Source organism: Tamandua tetradactyla, chromosome 10 (assembly GCF_023851605.1).
Source record: "Tamandua tetradactyla isolate mTamTet1 chromosome 10, mTamTet1.pri, whole genome shotgun sequence".
Classification (NCBI taxonomy): domain Eukaryota; kingdom Metazoa; phylum Chordata; class Mammalia; order Pilosa; family Myrmecophagidae; genus Tamandua; species Tamandua tetradactyla.
This window is the reverse complement of record NC_135336.1, coordinates 59,679,519-59,697,767: the sequence shown is the minus strand read 5'-3', so window position 1 is coordinate 59,697,767 and position 18,249 is coordinate 59,679,519. Positions and strand designations below refer to the sequence as shown.

At 39.2% G+C, this 18,249-nt stretch overlaps 1 pseudogene; it reads right to left on the bottom strand.

Moving 5' to 3' along the window:
• Positions 1 to 12,853: 12,853 nt before the first annotated feature.
• LOC143647948 (lysosomal dipeptide transporter MFSD1-like) lies at positions 12,854 to 16,090 on the bottom strand (annotated as a pseudogene).
• Positions 16,091 to 18,249: the final 2,159 nt, after the last annotated feature.

The window sequence follows — 18,249 nt, the reverse complement described above, 5'->3', positions numbered from 1 at the left end:
AATGCATATATCCTCCACGACATGCCTTGGTGAACCAATATATTATTTCCTGAAAAATACAAGATGCATAATAATTTATGTTAATTCGTTGTTAATTCTAGGAAGACTGCTATATTTGGGGGAGGTCTGATGCCACATCAGGGAATTTCAGATAGTTTGAAAGGTTGATGATGACAGTGTGACCTGTAAGCACATCTTAAATTCATGTACAAATAGCGACTTACCTGATTTGAGCTTAGGGCTGGCTTTGATGGAAATTGGCTTGTTTTCTTTAAGAAATAGTATTAAATGTTGTCAAGATTTTGGAATGCTCCCAAGATTTTGGGAAAATTTTTAACATTTAGCCATATTTCCAAAGGAACAGATATGGGGCATTTGTACTTAAAAGCTCATGGAGGTTTGGTGAGTAGAGAGCAGTTAAGTTCAGTTCACTAATCCTCTGTTGTCCCCAACTGGTCATTCTGCTGGGGCTCCAGCACAACCACAATGAGATATCAGCTTATGCACTTTCCAGTAAATTAAAATATGTGGAAATGTCCATAATCTTTAGAAAGTTAAAACGAACATTTCAAATTGCAAATTAAGAAAAATATATAGGAAAATTCCCATAAATAAATTGGACATTTATATAAAAACAAAATTCACCTTTGAAGGGAGATTCAAAGAATATACTGAAAAATAGGGATTGTTAAGGTTTATTAACCTTAAGGTTTGTTAACAAATCCTAAACAAAAAAGGGATTGTTAAGAAGCATTTTTTTCTCCTTACATTTCATCTCATTTAATAAGAATGTTAATATGATTTGTGAGAATTGGTTCATAATCCTTTCTCTGACTCTGCAACACTACATTCTTAATAAACCTTCCTACTAAAGCTTTTAATTGAACAATTTGGGTAGCAAGTTGTTCAGTATACTTTCCTATTTATAAGCATCTTCCCTCTTACTTTTAAGTCAGTTTGATTGCAATTGCTTTTCAAGATTGTCATAATCTGGGATGGAATAAAGTTTGTGATCTCGATTTTAGCTGGTAATCCTCTTTATAGAAGTGGCATGACAGAAAGCAAAGCATATTCGGCTTGCTTCATTATGAAGTGTCTACTTTCTCTACTCTTACAATAGTTGTATTAACAAGCGTAAAGTGTTCTTAGTTCCTTTTTTTTTTCAAGGATGAGGGTAGCTGATTAAGATCCTCAAAGAAAAGGCTATCCCTTTGTAATGCACCGTATTTTTCCCAGAGCATCTTCCTGAATACAATGTATTTTACAATGTATAACTTTAGCATAGTCAAACCCAGAATAAAAATTTGGATTGAGATGAAGGATGTTAGAGGTTAAACTGTAAGATTTATAAACTTCCAGATTCAAGGTGACTCCAATCTAATTGATTCCATTTAAAAAAATAATCACTTTATCTTTATAAAATGAACTTAAATAAAATTATAAATAGGTGTACGTATGTGTAGACATGCTACGGTTAATTAACATGAAATATAATCATTTAATCAGACTAGAAATTTATTCAGACTATGAATAAGTATGCATAGATAGAACCTTTCATAAAATTTCATAATTTTATCTATTATTTCTGCATATCTACATATATTAGATTCAGACTATAGGAGAGATTCCAGAATCACAGAATATTAGAACACAAAGGGACCTTAGGAAGTATCTAATTCAATCCTCATCCTTTTGTTCTTTTTCTTGCTCCTAAAATGCAATGTAGCATCGAGATTCTACATCCACAAGTGCGAGGAGGAGGAAACCCAGGGAAGTACCCACAAATTCCCCAGACATCCCCAGCAAAACTCAGTAGAGTTGATGGTATCCTTACCACCCATTCACAGACCTTCACAGAGTCTTCCCCAAAAGGAAGTACTGAGGGGAGAGGACAAATTCCCAATGTGTGTTTGGAGGGACATATTTATTTGAAATACATATGCGAATAAAATGATGGTACTTTCTGTGTTATAGAAGTGTAATCCCAAAAACCTTTTGAAATGTGTATGACCTGAGGCATCATGTTAGGTACAACTTCTACAAAGGAAACGTTGCAAAAATCTATATTGGAATTTCTTGGTTTGTACATTATTACTTACCTGTTATCCAGAGATTTCTACACTTTAGTTTCCTGAGTCTGTTACGTAAGTTCTTGGATTCCCAATTTTTTTCTTTCTCATATTCATGCTTTACTTTGCTAGAGCACAATTTTAAGTAATTCTGTAAGGACAGATTTGCAAGAGGTAAATTTTCTGAGATTTATATTTCCAAATTGCCTTTTTCTCACTTTAACTAATAGTTTGCCCAAAGGTAGATATCAATTTTTTAAATTAGTTATCCTAGAACTTGAAGGCATTGTGACATCATCTTCTAGCGATCCAAAGATGCTTATTAGAAATATGATGTCTATCTTCAAATTGATCCTTTGGAGGTAGCATTTTAGATTAGCTTAATGTTAGCTTTTGAATTGCTATCTCCCTGCCAGGAAGTTTTCAGATTTTCTCTTGCTCTAAATTTTATGAGAATGTTTCTATTTGTGTGTGTATGTATATGTGTGTTTTTTGAATGCTGTTTGACACTCTGTGGATTCATTCAAACTTAAAAGTACTTTCCTTTATTAGCTCTAGAAATTTCTACTCTATTTTTCCCTTGATTCTTTTATTCCCTCTGTATTAGCTTCCTTTTGCTGCTATTAAGAATTGCCACAAACTTTATGGTTTAAAACAATGCATATTATCCTACAATTCTGGTGGACAGAAGTCTTAAAATCAAGATGTCAAAAGGGCTGCATTCTTTCTAGAAGTTCTAGGATAGAATCAGTTCCCATGCCTTTTCCAGATTCTAGAGGGCATTCCTTACCTTGTGGCCCCTTCTTTGCATCACTCCCCCTTCTGATTCCTCTATCATATTTTCTTTTCTGACTCTGGTCCTCTGCCTTCCTCTTATAAGGATCCTTGTGATTACATTTGGCCCACACAGGTAATACAGTACTCTTCCCATCTCAAGATTTTTAATTTAGCACGCCAGCAAAGTCCATTTTGCTGTGTCAGGTAGTATATTCACAGGTCCTAGAAATTAGAAGGTGAGCGTCATTAGTGGGCTATTGTTCTGTCTAGCACACCCTCCATTTTCTTCTTCTGCCTTTTTGGAATTTCTATTTCATAGACATTGACCTTCTGGATTGATCGACTTTATCTGTAATGCTGCTTTTACTTACATTTTCGTCTTTTATTTTAGATTATATTCTGGTAGTAACCTAGACTTTTCTTTCAAACTAATTTTTTAATGTTTCATGTTGGTATTGTGTATTTTTTTTCATCCACAACAATGCATTTTTATTTGTTGAAGTTTTCTTCAGTATTTGCTTTAAGTCTGGGGTTCTTTCCAGCTGATTCATCTGCCAATTAATTCTATCTGAATTCTGTTATTGAGAAATTAATTAAATATTTATTCTAATGGAAGCCTCATTACACTCAATTTGGTCATTGTACTTGTGTACTGTCACTTCACTGAATTCCAGGAAAAAGTGAAATAAGTTTATCGGTTCTTTGTTACAACTTAAATTGAAAGCTCTATATACCTGAATTTTAGCTTAATATTGCCTTGTAATATAACACTTTTTGTGATAGATGAAGGAAATGATAAGAAAACTAAAGAAAATCATCTCTTGGAGGAGAAATACAATAATGGGAAAGGCAGAGGTGAAGGGTAATGGGCAATAAATGTAAAAATAAGGCTGTGGGAGAGACTCCTCAGTAGAGAACAAACAACAATTTGGAATCTTTAAAAAGAAAGATGAAAGTTGAACTGACCATCTTATAAAAGAATATGGAGTTGAGAGATAAACACAAGGCAGCATATTTGGATATAGAGACTTTATTCACCTACTAAATAGGAAGTAAATTAGGAGCAGATATGGTCAATATTTAAGTTGTTGGTATTTTGTAGCATTGAGAATATTTACAATTTTAATTTTAATCCAAATAAATTGCTTGGAGTAATGGTTCATTCACAATGTTAAACATCTGACAAAATACCAACATGTGATGCATGAATGTGGTGAGTATTTCCACCATCTAATAACCATAAGGAATTGTGGAGAGCCGCCTCCCGGGTCGGGCCTAGTGGACACGCCGCAGCCTGCCCTAGAGTTCCCCCCGCCCATCGAGTGAGCCAAGATGGCGCCCGCATCCTGCCTCCGCGTATGACGTACGCGCCCGCCTGCCCTGTCTACCAATCACCCTTGTATACGTGGCGTTAGCCCATTGGGTTTGGATTTTGTATATAAAGGCGTTACCCGGACGGGGAGGGGAGACGACCCGCAGGGAGCCGTACCTGACGGCCGCATAGAGGTTGCTCCCCCGTGGGATATTTTAGCCCGCGCGGAACCTGTTACAAAGAATGCAAGCTTAGCTCCAGTAAAAGTCTGTACTCACAACTGCTGCGTATTCTGGACTCGTTTTCTACCGCCAGGACCGGTTTGTCTGCGTCTGTCTCTCTCTCCTCTGTCCCCTTCGCCGGCCGGGGGCTTGACGCTGAGCGAGAAGTCCCGGACAAGTGGTGGCCCGTACGGGGAATCTCTTCGCTCGACCTGCTGGTGAGGACGCGCTTCTGGAGTTCACGGTAGTCTTTTCGCGCCTGATCACCGCGGAAAGTCACAGGTCACCAAGAAGCATAAAAAGTTGGCTGAGGAACACCATCGGGATGACAGCCTTCTTGTTTGTCCCGGCGGTGGGACAAGCGGTGCTTCAGGCCTGGACAACAGATCAGCTCACCCTAACGATGGAGACAGTCAATACCTTGGCCAACATTACCCGAGACGCGCTACTACATCACAGTCGAATGCTGGACTTAAATTCCCAAGCTATTCTAAAGCTCCAGCAGGAGATAGAAGAACTTGGACAAGAAGTAGATGGACTCTGGAGAGTACTTCAACAAACATGTGACACCCGATGGCTCTTCATGATTGGCTCAAAAACACCTACCTCCCAAACTTTACCAATCTTTCCCGACAGGTGGAATCAGGACTTCAGGAACTAGGGAATGTCAAATTAACCCCTGTTAGCTTTGATTTCTCCTCTATAGCTACGACTGTAAAAAGCTTATGGGACCAGGTCACCTCATGGTTCTCCTGGCCCAACTTGACCACTTGGATTCTTTTTGCTGTGGGGTTGTTAGTGGGATTTCTCATTGTTAAGTGCTTGTTAGAACGTCTATTCCGGACGCAGCAGCAATTGCGTGTCGCTACGATGCTAGCTATGTCACTCGCCCCTGAAGAGACTGGCAACAACCGCAACGCTGCCCGGCCGCTCAGGGCGGGACACTCGAAAGCAAAAGCTGCAGCGAAGCCCATGGCTATGTCCCGGGTATAAAAGGCGGCACCAGTAGTCACAATTTTGGTCATAAGCGGATCTCTAGGCAGAGTCACGGTCCTGGCCAGGCTAGACTCAAGCCATTGCACAGAGATGCTTAATGACACCCTCGACTCTGGTTGCCGCTCTCCTAACCCCCTCTCAACCCAGTTGCGAGGCGAAGCACTGCAGGGAGAGTCACGTGGTTTCCAGCTCACGGGCTCTCCGGTCTCTATATGAGGTGAGCATTCTGGTCGGTGCCAGAGGTTCAGCCGCAAGATGGCTGGAGCCTAGTCCAGACTCCCCAAAGCACCAAATCATGTAGTGGGCCTCTCAGGCTCATGGGAGCACACTCATCAATGGAGACACTGGGTCAAAATGAATAAAAAAGGGGGAGATGTGGAGAGCCGCCTCCCGGGTCGGGCCTAGTGGACACGCCGCAGCCTGCCCTAGAGTTCCCCCCGCCCATCGAGTGAGCCAAGATGGCGCCCGCATCCTGCCTCCGCGTATGACGTACGCGCCCGCCTGCCCTGTCTACCAATCACCCTTGTATACGTGGCGTTAGCCCATTGGGTTTGGATTTTGTATATAAAGGCGTTACCCGGACGGGGAGGGGAGACGACCCGCAGGGAGCCGTACCTGACGGCCGCATAGAGGTTGCTCCCCCGTGGGGTATTTTAGCCCGCGCGGAACCTGTTACAAAGAATGCAAGCTTAGCTCCAGTAAAAGTCTGTACTCACAACTGCTGCGTATTCTGGACTCGTTTTCTACCGCCAGGACCGGTTTGTCTGCGTCTGTCTCTCTCTCCTCTGTCCCCTTCGCCGGCCGGGGGCTTGACGCTGAGCGAGAAGTCCCGGACAAGGAATGTGTGTTTCTTTAAATATTGTGGTTATGGAATTTGTTAGAGTGGAGTGTGGGCTGGACATGCACTCAGTGTTCATTGCCTTCTCTGGTAATCAATCAAGTGACACTATTTGCAAATAAATCCAGGCATCTTTATTGACAGCACAGGGCATCTCCAGATTGAGGAAGGAACCACTACGAAACAAGGACTTCATATCAACATCATAACCACAACTGCCCAGCAGTCAGGGATTTGGAGGGAATTGTGCCTTCCTGAGCTATTCTTGGACAAATGTAACTGCTGGCATCCTAGAGTACTAAAGGCCAAGGACACGGCATATTATCAAGCAAGGATTTTAAACGTGCATCAAAACATGCTCAGGCACAAATCTCCTCATTCACTGCCAGAGAGAAATCTACTGGTTGTACAAATGTACTGGTTGTCTGCTTTTATCCACTACTCTCCAAGTCCAATAGTTCTATTCAGAACCAACTGCAAACTTAGAATCTGTCCCATCCTTGTCCAGTCTTCACCAAACAACTGCTTGAAATCAAATACACATAACGGTTTAGTGTAATGGTTATGGGCATGGGCCCTGGATCCAAATTAACTGCATTTGAATCCTAATTCCTCCACTCTCTGGCCATTATGTGAGTTGTATATGTTGCTTAAGCCCTCTGCACCTCTACTTTTCATCTGAAAAATCAGGATAATAAGGTTATTATAATTAAGATTATTGTAACAATTATTATATGTAAAGCCCTCGAAATAGTGCCAATATAACCAAGCACTAACAGAAACCAAGTAGCGTTATCTTCAATTTCTCAACTCCCTTCCTTCCAGGAATAAATGAAGGTCCAACTATCAGCATAATTGTATAAATAGGTCTCAAATTAATGATTACTCTGCTTTTTTTTTTCCTAGTTTTTTCGTACTCCTGAAACTCTACTGACACTTGAAGCACTTCTGTGTTGCTCTTGGGTAGCCATCAACATTGCCAACTCACTCCTGACTCAAATGGCCCGATGGAGAAGGTCCCTATTTAGTCCCTTCTGCTCCAGATTTTTCAGCACAGTGGTAACTTGTGCTCAGAAAGCATATGTGATATCAACTTCAGAGTTTATTCTAGCGAGTTATTTCTTTCAATTTGGTTTCCCATCTACTTTCTGCCTATGAATCCAGGAATGACAATTATTTTTATTTCCAAAGTTATAAAGTTAAACCACTTTCTCCTTCTTGCTCTGAGACCTGCATTGCACATAAGTGAGTACACACTCTTGTTGGAAAGGAGCTGTGCTTTAGAAGAGTACAAACTTGAATACAACTTAGTTGTGATAAACGGTGAAACTTAAGCCCACAAGATTTTTAGTTTTGAACATACTTTTACCCTGATATCTTGAAAATATTACATGATGAAATTATTTCTACAAGCATTTTTTAAACTGCGTTTTCATTTCAAATGTGACATTCCAAATGGGGCATCAAATTGTTATCATCCCGTAAAATCTCCTGTGCTATGTACGATGCTTTAAAAGATGTAAATATTGACAAGCAGGTCCCAATAGCTTTGCCACTGAAAGGTTAAGAGTCTAGTTGGGGAAGTTGTCCATGTTCAAAAAGATAACAGTCCCAGGCAAGATTTACTGTCAGATTTATAAGAGCAGTAGGTAATAGGTGCTATGTTTAGTGGGAAAAAAATTGGTTTTGAAAAGTCTTAAAAGATGAGAAAGATTGAGATAAAGGAAGAAAGTATCTGAGCATCTTCAGCAGGAGGAATGCACTGCACATATTTGTGGATTTGGGAATCCCACCTGCAAAACAAGAAGTAGGCTAGTTTGGCCATGGCAAGGAATTTTAATATGAAATTCTTTTTATAACTAGTCAAAAATCACAAAGATTTCATCAGGAAAAAGAACCCCCAAACTACAACAAAACAATGCAAATCATGGCCATTAGGTGAATGCACATGTCATAAACATTTCTTTTGTATGTCTTTTCACTGTTTCTCTTCTTTTTTTATGGGAATCTGATGTTCCAAGAACCCATTTGAGATGGAAACCAAAAATTAAACAAGTAAAAAGACCAGAATGAGGGTCAATTGAAGGAGCCAGAAACTGAGAAGGGACTGGGTTGTGTATCCAGTAGAAAATGGGCTGGTGTCTCCAGAAGACCCCTGTCTGAGTCAGGTTAGCCTTTACTGTACAGGCTAGTTTTGTCATATTTCACAGAATGCCCAAGCCCTGTGGTATTACTGGTCCCCTTTGTTCTTTCTCTACTCCCCCTCAGAGGCTAACACAGGAGACTGGGCTATGATCAGGACAGGAAAAATGTGGGTGGACGAGGGACGTGTGAGAAATCAGTGCTTGTGGCATGAGTTGGTTATTCTCCTGTATGATTGGAAGTCCCAGTATGGCTTTTCAAAGGGAAAGGACACCAAACACTTTGAGTACATTCAGCAGCCGGGGCCCAGGGGAGCAGTGTTCAGCAATGATGAGTCCAAAACAGCACGTTTGTCAAGACAACCAGCTAGGAGAAGGATGCTTCTTTCCCCACAAGCTCTGCTTTTTCCTTTTTTTGTTTTTTTCTCCCAGTAAATCGTATTCCCTGTTGCTATTTGAACCATTAGAACTGTCTCAATCACACCCTGACAGCTGCAGAAGTTTTCTGTAACAGCCCTAATTCCACTTTCCCTTCCATCTGTCTGCAGATGGTTTAAATTTGACCCCTTCAAAAAAAAAGTATCCTACCAAGAGGCAATTACCATGCTTGTAGATCTCCCATTTAAAACCAAAAAAGATAGGATTGTTATTTGCATGAGAAACCTTGTAATTGCGAATTATGTTGAGAGTTTGACACTCTTTCTGACTATGGAGGTTTTGACTGAGGCTAAAAGGCTAGTATCACATTAGATTGAGATTTATTCAAACTTTCAATCATAAGATCATAGAAAATAACCAGAAATGTTAATCATCAATGCTGAAGGGAAGCCAGTGCTTTCAAAACTATTAGCACTCTTTTATTTTCCTTTTTTCAAAATATCTTTGAACTACAACAGGATGATACAACACCAGAATGTTTCTGTTTATTATGTGCCATCTGGATTCCTTTAATTAATTATATATTTCCTCTTTCTACAAGGCCTTTCTTCTGAGAATTACAAAGCCGTTTAAAGAGATTATTATCAACAATCAATGCATTTTAAAGAGACTATCTCAGCAAGAATAACAGGACCATGCTGATTTAGGAGAACTAAAAATGTGAGTGGAGCCCTAGATTATCTCATGGAATTCTGAAATCTTACCTTCAGGCCTAAAGTTAGCTGGTCCAATTCTCATCTTCACTAGGGGAGGAGGCCAGGTGCAGAGTGGGTTGACATCCTGAATCACTCTCGGTGTTTGTCACTGAGCTGGAAGGAGATGCCAGTACTCCTGATATACAAGACAGCAATCTTTTCATGAAAGTACATCCTAAGATGTACTTAATTTTGATTTTTATTAGAGCAATTTTGGGTTTACAGAACACTCATGCATAAAATACAGTATTCCCATATAACATCCTATTATTAACGCCTGGCACTAGTGTGATACATTTGTCACAACTGATGAAAGCACATCTTTATAATTGTACATTCATTACAGTCCATTGTTTGACTTAAAGTTCTCTGTTTCGTGCATTTTTTTTTAACTTTTTTATTCTATTACCGTATATACAACCTAACATTTCCCCTTTTAACCATATTTAGGATGTATATCAGTGTTTTTAATTACATTCACAATGTTGTACTACCATTACCACTATTCATTGCCAAAACAGTTCTATCATTCCAAATATGAACTGTGTACATTTTAAGCCTTAACTTCCTATATCCTATCCCCATCCTATCCCCAGGTAATTTGTTGGTTGTTGGACACTTGGTTGCCTTCCATATTTTAGCAATTTAAGTAATACTGCTATGAACATCACTGGGAAAGTATCTGTTCAAATCCCTGCTTTCAATTCTTTTGATATATCCCTACGACTGGGATTGATTGGTCATATGGTAATTCTATACTTAACTTTCTAGGAACTTCGCAACTGCCTTCCACAGCAGCTGCACCATTTTACATTGCTGCGAGCAATCAATTAGTGTTTCTATTTCTCTGCATCCTCTCTAAAGCATAATTTTCTGTTTTTTTTTTAATAGAAGCCATTTTACGTGGTATGAAAGGGTATTTTATTGTGGTTTTGATTTGCATTTTCCTAATGGCTAATGATATTGAGCACTGTTCATGTGCTTTTTGGCCATATGTATATCTTCTTTGGAAAGATGTCTATTCATGTCTTTTACTCCTTTTTTAAAAATTGAGTTGCTTGTCTTTCTGTTAGTTGAAGGATTTCTTTACCTATCTGAGTATCAAACCTTTATGAGATCTGCAGTTTCAAATATTTTCTCCCATTGTATAGGTTGTTGTTTTACTTTCGTGATAAAGTCCATTGAGACACAAAAGAAAATTTCATCAGCTTTCTTTGAAGAAATTGAAAAGCCAATCATCAAATTTAAATGGAAGAGTAAGGGTGCCAAATAACCAAAGCCATTTTAAAAAAGAAGAATGAAGTTGGAGAACACATACTACCTGATCATAAAAACTTCTTCCAAATAACAGTAATCGAAACAGCAAGATACTGGCACAAGGACAGATGTATAGACCAATGGAATCAAATTGAGAGCTCAGAAATCAACCCTCACATATATGCCCAAATGATTTTTGACAAGGAGGGAAATGAGAAAGAATAATCTCTGTACATAATGGTGCTGGGAAAACTGGCTCTTCATTTGTGAAAGAATGAGGGAGAACCCCTACCTCACACCCTATACAAAAATCTACTCAAATTGGATCAGACTTAAATATAAGAGCCCAAACTATAAAACTCCTAGAAGAAAACTTAGGGAAGCATCTTCAGGATCCTGTGTTTCTGTGTCAAGGGTTTCTTAGACTTTATATCCAAAGCACAAGCAGCAAAATCAAAATAGATGAATGGGCTCTAAGGTGAACTCTTGACACCTAAGTTGACATAAGTTATCCTTATTAACCACATCAATTATTTTTTAATAATTTAATTATTCTTTTCAGCTAAATAAAAATATCTAAAATGGAATTAAATTTATCTTAATATATGATAGTAATATTTTAGAGCACCTGTTTTGTGTACTGGGTTATAAAGCCTGCAAAGAAGCTACATAGTCCCTTACCTCAAGAAGCGTATACCTTCTAGGGAAATTTTCTTGGAAAGGTAATTGAGATTATCAAGCAGTATATGAGAAAAATAGGTGACAAGTTAATACAGGAGAGAACAATGTTTCTCCTTAGCTTTCAGCAGGTGCCCCAGGAACACTCATTGGTTACACTACTGCCCTTTAAAAATGAACAACAAAATATTAAAATAAACATATATGAAATGGCAAATTAATCTAAAGAAAATATAAGAGTTCAGGGTTTACAGTTTCATCTGATAATACCAAAGCATTTATGGCTGAGTCTAAGTGTGTCATCTTTTCCTCACTAATATCCTCAGGTTAACATAAGAAACTTGACAAAGTTGCTCCATCATTCTCCAACGTGTACCATAACACGTTTGTCCTGATCCCCAGCTGTACCTGCCCTATGTGTAAAACAGATTTTTATAATCTTATTTAAAACTATCATGAAAGTGTTTGGGTTTTCTACCTGTGTTTTGAACTGAATACAAAACCTTGAGTTCATTTTTTTTTTGTAAGTCCTTCAGAAAAAGACTTACTTTTTGAACCTCTACTGAAGAGGTTGCAATCGTTCTCACTCCCGAAGTGGTAGAGTCACAGAATGCAGCAGGTTACCTTGCATCCTAGAGTCTCAGTAATGCAGGTGGTTGTGATATCATTGAATACTAAATTTCTCATTTCAGTCTGCAAGGAGGCCATTCCTACATTTGTGCCCTAACATGTGATTGTCATTATAATCTGAACGACACTTTTAAGTTATTATAGCATAAAACTTAGAACTACAAAATTGTGTCCCTTAGTAATTAAGGTCCTCAATAACAGAGAGACAAAGAAGCCCAAAAGGGCCACTGTTCAGCAACCTGTTATAACTCAAGAGTGCAAAAATCAATCTGCTTTTTGTAAATCTAAAGAACTTCCCTGTAAAACAAGCTTTCATATATCCCTTATTATTATTCCCTATTACAAAAAGGAATAGTAAGTTTTAATGCCATAGTTTATTCTGTATAAAATAACCCTTCTACCCCCACAAAAAGCCACTTTTTTTTTTTGGCTTTAAGATAAAGAAAAGGCCATTTCCATAACACAAACTTAGCGAAAATTTTCTCAGTACAAGATGCAATATTTTCCATTATTTATTGTCTTTATTGAAATATCTATTTGGATACTCCATATCAATTTTCTAAAGTCTTCAAATGGATTAGTATATTCTAAAATACAATTCTTCAGCTACTTCCAATACAAAAGACATGGGCTAAAATAATCCTCACAAATATACTTTGAAAACAGTATATTCAGAATATAGATATAATAGCTTTTCAGTCCATTATTTTTCCTAATGACTAAAGTCTAAATTTAAAAAAATGGAGGTTTTTAAACAAGGGTGTGGGAAGTCACCTTCTTGGAACATAGTTTTTAAACTTCTCATTCCGTATGAGAAGAAAGTTTTATTTCTTCCCTTTGCCTTACAGAATAATTGAAGTTACCACCTGTCATGGTTAGGGACAGGTGTCAACTTGGCCAAGTTGTGGTACCTGTTCATATGATTGGGCAAGCGCTGGCCTGTCTGTTGCAATGAGGACATTTCATAGGATTAGGTCATGATCACGTCAGCTACATCCACAACTGATTCCATTTGTAATCAGCCAAAGGGGAGTGTCTCCTGCAATTAGTGATGCTAAATCCAATCATGGGAAGCCTTTTAAGGAGGACTCAGAGGAGACAGGTTCCATTCCTGCTTTGGTTGGTGAGCCTCTCCTGTGGAGTTCGTCCAGGCCATCCATTGGAGTCATCGGTTCGCAGCCTGCCCTGTGGATTTTGGACTCTGCGTTTCTACGGTCACGTGAGACCCTTTCATAAATTTTATATTTGCAAGTGTTCCCTGTTGGTTCTGTTTCTCTAGAGAACCCTAACTAATACATCTTGGTACCAGGAGTGGGGTGCTGCTGCGGCTTGCAAATGCCAGATCTGTTGGAACTGTGTTTTGGGTGGCTAAGGGGAAGACTTTGGAGGAACTGTGAAGAGATTGATGGAGAAGTCTTGGAGGGCTTGAAGAGACTGTTGGTGTAAATGAAACCACTGCCAATCTTGACAAAGGAGGACACAAAAGGGAGAGATTGGAGTTTGCAGAGTGAGAACCATGGAAGTTCGGGTCTGAAGCCAAGAAACCTCCGCCAGGAGAGTGGACCCACCTGTATGTGTGGAGAGGGTGAGTTTACCCTGAAGGGCGAGGATGAGTCTCCCCTCTCATTGCAGTGGAATAGTTGTGCAGCCTCGGGCCTTGGAAAAGGCGTAGCACGCTCCTTAGGGGACTGGGAGAGCCTGGCTGCCACCATGTGGAGGGGTTGAGCGTGCGCCCCAGAAATGGCAGAGAGCCCAGGGGTGGCCCTGATGCTTGGAGAGAGTGGAGCCCAGAGGTGGTCTCCTCGATGTTCCCCAAGGTTGATTTGGAAAGAGGCCGGCCACTGCATAGGCCCTTGGAAGGGGTGGGACTGCCACTTTCTACAGCCGAAGGATAAATGACTTTCAGACTTGGAAATCCAATGGTGTTTGCCTGCAGATCTTCCTTCCAATTTCTCCCTATGGAAATGAAAATCTGTATCCTTTGACTATCCTCCTTTGCATATTGGCACCGGACTTATTTTGAGATTCACAGGTCCACAGCCAGAAGAGAATATTTTGTACCTGTTTAAGGTGATGTGAGTAGCTGCCAAGTTGACAAGGGGTGGACATGTGGTAGTTAGATTCAGTTGTCAACTTGGCCAGGTGAAAGCACCTAGTTCTGTTGCTGTGGACATGAGCCAATGGTAGGTGAATCTCATCTGTTGCTAATTACATCCGCAGTCGGCTAGGAGGCGTGTCTGCTGCAATGAGTGACGTTTAACTTAATTGGCTTGTGCTTAAATGAGAGAACGCAATGTAGCACAGTCTAGCAGCTCAGCATTCCTCATCACAGCACTTGCAGCTCAGCCCAGGCCTTTGGAGAAGTCACCCCGGGGAAAGTTGTTGGAACCCAGGGGCCTGGAGAGAAGACCAGCAGAGACCATCCTGTGCCTTCCACGTAAGAAAAGAGCCTCAGTGGAAAGTTAGCTGCCTTTCCTCTGAAGAACCAACAAAATAAATCCCCTTTTATTAAAAGCCAATCTGTCTCTGGTGTGTTGCATTCCAGCTGCTAGCAAACTAGAACACCACCTTAGGCACGAATCACCAAATATAATATGAATTACAGATAAAACGAGCAAAGAAACACAGGCAATGAAAAAAACATCTAAAAATAAATATCCCCAAGTATTCAACAGTATGCTAGCTATGATGGAAATAATCGCCAACCCAAGATTCTGAATGGACTGCCTGAAGCCAAACATAGTTTCCAGATAACGTTAAAGAACTACAAATGCCACAATGCAAAGGTAAGCAATGAATAGGAGAATCTCATGAGACACATCACAACCGAAGGGATCCACAACATTTTAAAGGTCAACATTATGTGGAGAGCAAGAGTGGTCACCACCCCATGCAGAACCCAAATGATGCTCCTTCCTGTTTTATCCACCAGGAACCCAAATATTGGGAACACAGGAGCTGATATGACTATTCATTGCACTTGCTGCCTGGGAGGGAAATGCAAATTTCTCTGTAAAGATAACTTTCCCCAGTCCAATAAAAAGGGATAGTGCCACATAATGGCAAGCACAGATGATGAATATGAGCCACAGGGGTAAAGGGAAGTCCTTCACATCCATCAGCTTAATAATTTCACCCATTTTTCCTGTTCCTTGTTTGTTTGTTTGTGAAGGGTTCTTTCTGTCATCTGATCCACGTAAGCAATGGCCAATGAAGAGATTATTGAAAGAATACATCATACCCTGGGTCATGAGCATGACACCAAGGGTTGTGCAACCTGCAGAACCCAGTGAAGTTTCAATCTTACAAAACAGCCATCCCATAAGGTTCATGTCTACTGTACCTCCAATTCTAGCCATGCTAAATTTTAGTCCAAACACCAAGTTTAATTCTTTGTCTTTAAACGAACTCACAGCATAGGTATTCTGGGCAACTGTTAAGGACTCCCCACCAATCTCAAACACAAATTCCATCAGCCAATGAATATTAAATATTGCACCAGAGCAAAAACAACCTGTCCAATGCAAACAAAGCAGTGAAAAATAATGATGCCCCGTTGTATTCCAAATACACAATCTGTCAAAAAGCCACTAAAGAAACACAAAACTATGTCGGGCCAAGAATACCAGGCATACAGCGGCAAGAAATTTGTGATATTCACCTTCATGTCCCATTTAACCTGAATCTGAAGGACAGCAGGATTATGACAGTAAAAATCGCTGTGTTGAAGTTGAGGAAGCACATCAACAGCTGGGTCCATGATGAGTCAAGAGGTCATGAGAGCCAATTGAGCCTGGAGGGTGCCTCATCAGGGCAATGCCTGTACTTGCTCAGCCTCCCCCATTAGGTGTACTGGAGAACAACAATCCTTTCTTGAAGATTCATTTCCTGGGACCACTTCTCACAGGCAGGACTGTATCTGTCACATTCCAACCAGGTAAACAAAAACTACTCTGAGTGCTTAAAACAGCAAACTTACTGTACAAATTGGTTACACAGTGATGGAAGAGCTAGGACAGCCATCAGAAGGAGATGATGGAGCAAACCAGAGATTAATAATATCAGGAAATCACTATGTGATGGGACACAAAGCAGAGTAGTTGGAGAAATATCCTGGCTTCTTCCTGCTTCCTGGCATCACCCTCCAACCTCTTCCCTGTGCCGGGAGTCAATCCTTTGTGATAGTGAGTGGAACATTGAAGATCTAGGAAGAGATCTGAGAGCAAATTGTCCCCAGGTCTGCAAAAAAAAATTGATGTGGTTGTCGTTTCCAAAGCAGAGCAGTTTACTCTGGGAGAAATTATTCCTCCTGCCACCTAAAACTGAACTATTCCGGCCACATTGAGCAACCACTGCCACCCAGTGCAAAGACGAGGCTGGATATGTTCAAACTATAAAAAGTTATTAGAAGAGTGAAAACTAACTAAAACTAACTAAATCTGCATTAGGATTTTACTGAGGAAGAGGAAATTGAGGCAAAATAGACATTTTTCATGAAAACTGAAAGGAAATAAAATATAATTAATTTGTCAAAATTACTGATAGAGGAGAAAGTGTTAGAGAGCCAAACAAATGAAGCAGGTTTGCCAAGGAGGTCAAGGATGTTTTCAGGTCATCCATTTAACTTGCTTTGTCCAGCATGCTGCATGGCATCATGAGCAGTTGGCAGATGTTTTTGGATTATGATGAAAAAAATGATCTTTGTGATGAAAGTGTAAATGACTCTAGATATTACATGAAATTTGGACACAAGGAAATTAAGTAGTCTAAAATGTTTATTGATATTGACTCTTCTGCAATTATTAGTCTCTCAGAAGATGTCATGGAAGCCAACATGTATTGTTAAAATTAGACTGTACACATCACAAGAAATTTTGTATTTAAAAAGAGCCAGAGGTGAGTTAGTAGAGAATGAGCCTGAATAATCTGTTGCATCTTTAATAATACATGTCTGTAACTTTTTCTACTGTGCCAAACATAATTAGTGCTAGGAATGTTGTAATGTCATTTTTTAAAAAATCTGTATTCCTATTTTCCATTTGTAATTCAAACCAGCATGGGGAACACATAGGATAAGCGAAAAGTCTAAATTACACACAGGTTTGTGTGTTGGCTCCTTGAAGGATAATTTCCAAGATGTCACATCCCTGAGGGAATCATGTCTCTTTTGCTTTGCTTTCCCTCAGATTACATAAAAATGAATGGCATTTATTACAAAAAGATTTTTTGGAATCTTTCTTTATTCTACTCTATACAACATTGTCATTATTGAATTTTTATATCTCAGACTTCCATCACCACCAGAAGAAGTTGTCAAAAAATATTTTCCAATTAGGTATTATTTCCAAACTATTCTAGCTCCAGGAAAATATTAATGCTGATGTCTAAATAGGGTATGGTATTATATTTAAGAAAATGCATGTAGAATCATAGAACTTTTAGAACTAAAAGAATCTTTAGAGATCATCTAGTTTTATTGTTCCTTTTTCACAGATGAAGAAACATACCAAAGATAGTTTAGCAATTTTTCCAGGAGCACACAGATTGTAAGTGACAGAACTGGGTCAGAAATTCTTTTTTTTTTTTCAGATAATTTAAAAAAGCATTCTTTCAACAAAACTTCATTATTTTAACCATATGATGTATTTTGGTCAGTGTTCATGAACAGTTGTAAACATCATTTGGTCCTTTTTATTGAGAAAAACAAAGAATACTTCAATTCATTTCTCACCATTCTCAACTTCAGATTATTCACACATAAATTGCTCAGTTTAGAATCATCTTAAAAACTATTTTTTTCCTTGTCTATGTTGACTTCCTTCCAAAACGGTGTTTAGCTTTCCTTCTGCTTCCTTCTCTTGACCTGAAACCTTTTCAATCTTACCTATTTAGTATGGAAATCTCTTATCAACTTTGAAATTAAAGTTTAATCTACTGCAACAGATCAAAACCAGAAAATAAAAGATACAAAGAAACAAACCAATGTCCCTGTAAGTTAGGAGGTCCTTTTTAATATAAGGGACATGTTTTGGTGGCATTTGCATAGACAGATTTACCTTGAGGCTAATTGCACTGAAGCTTCAGGGCTCCTTATCTGAAATGATCCATTACAAGATTCAGTAAAGAACCCTAACTATTTCTTCATATCAACATACATCTTTGCTAATTTTTCAAAAGCAAGCTATTTTAACCACAGT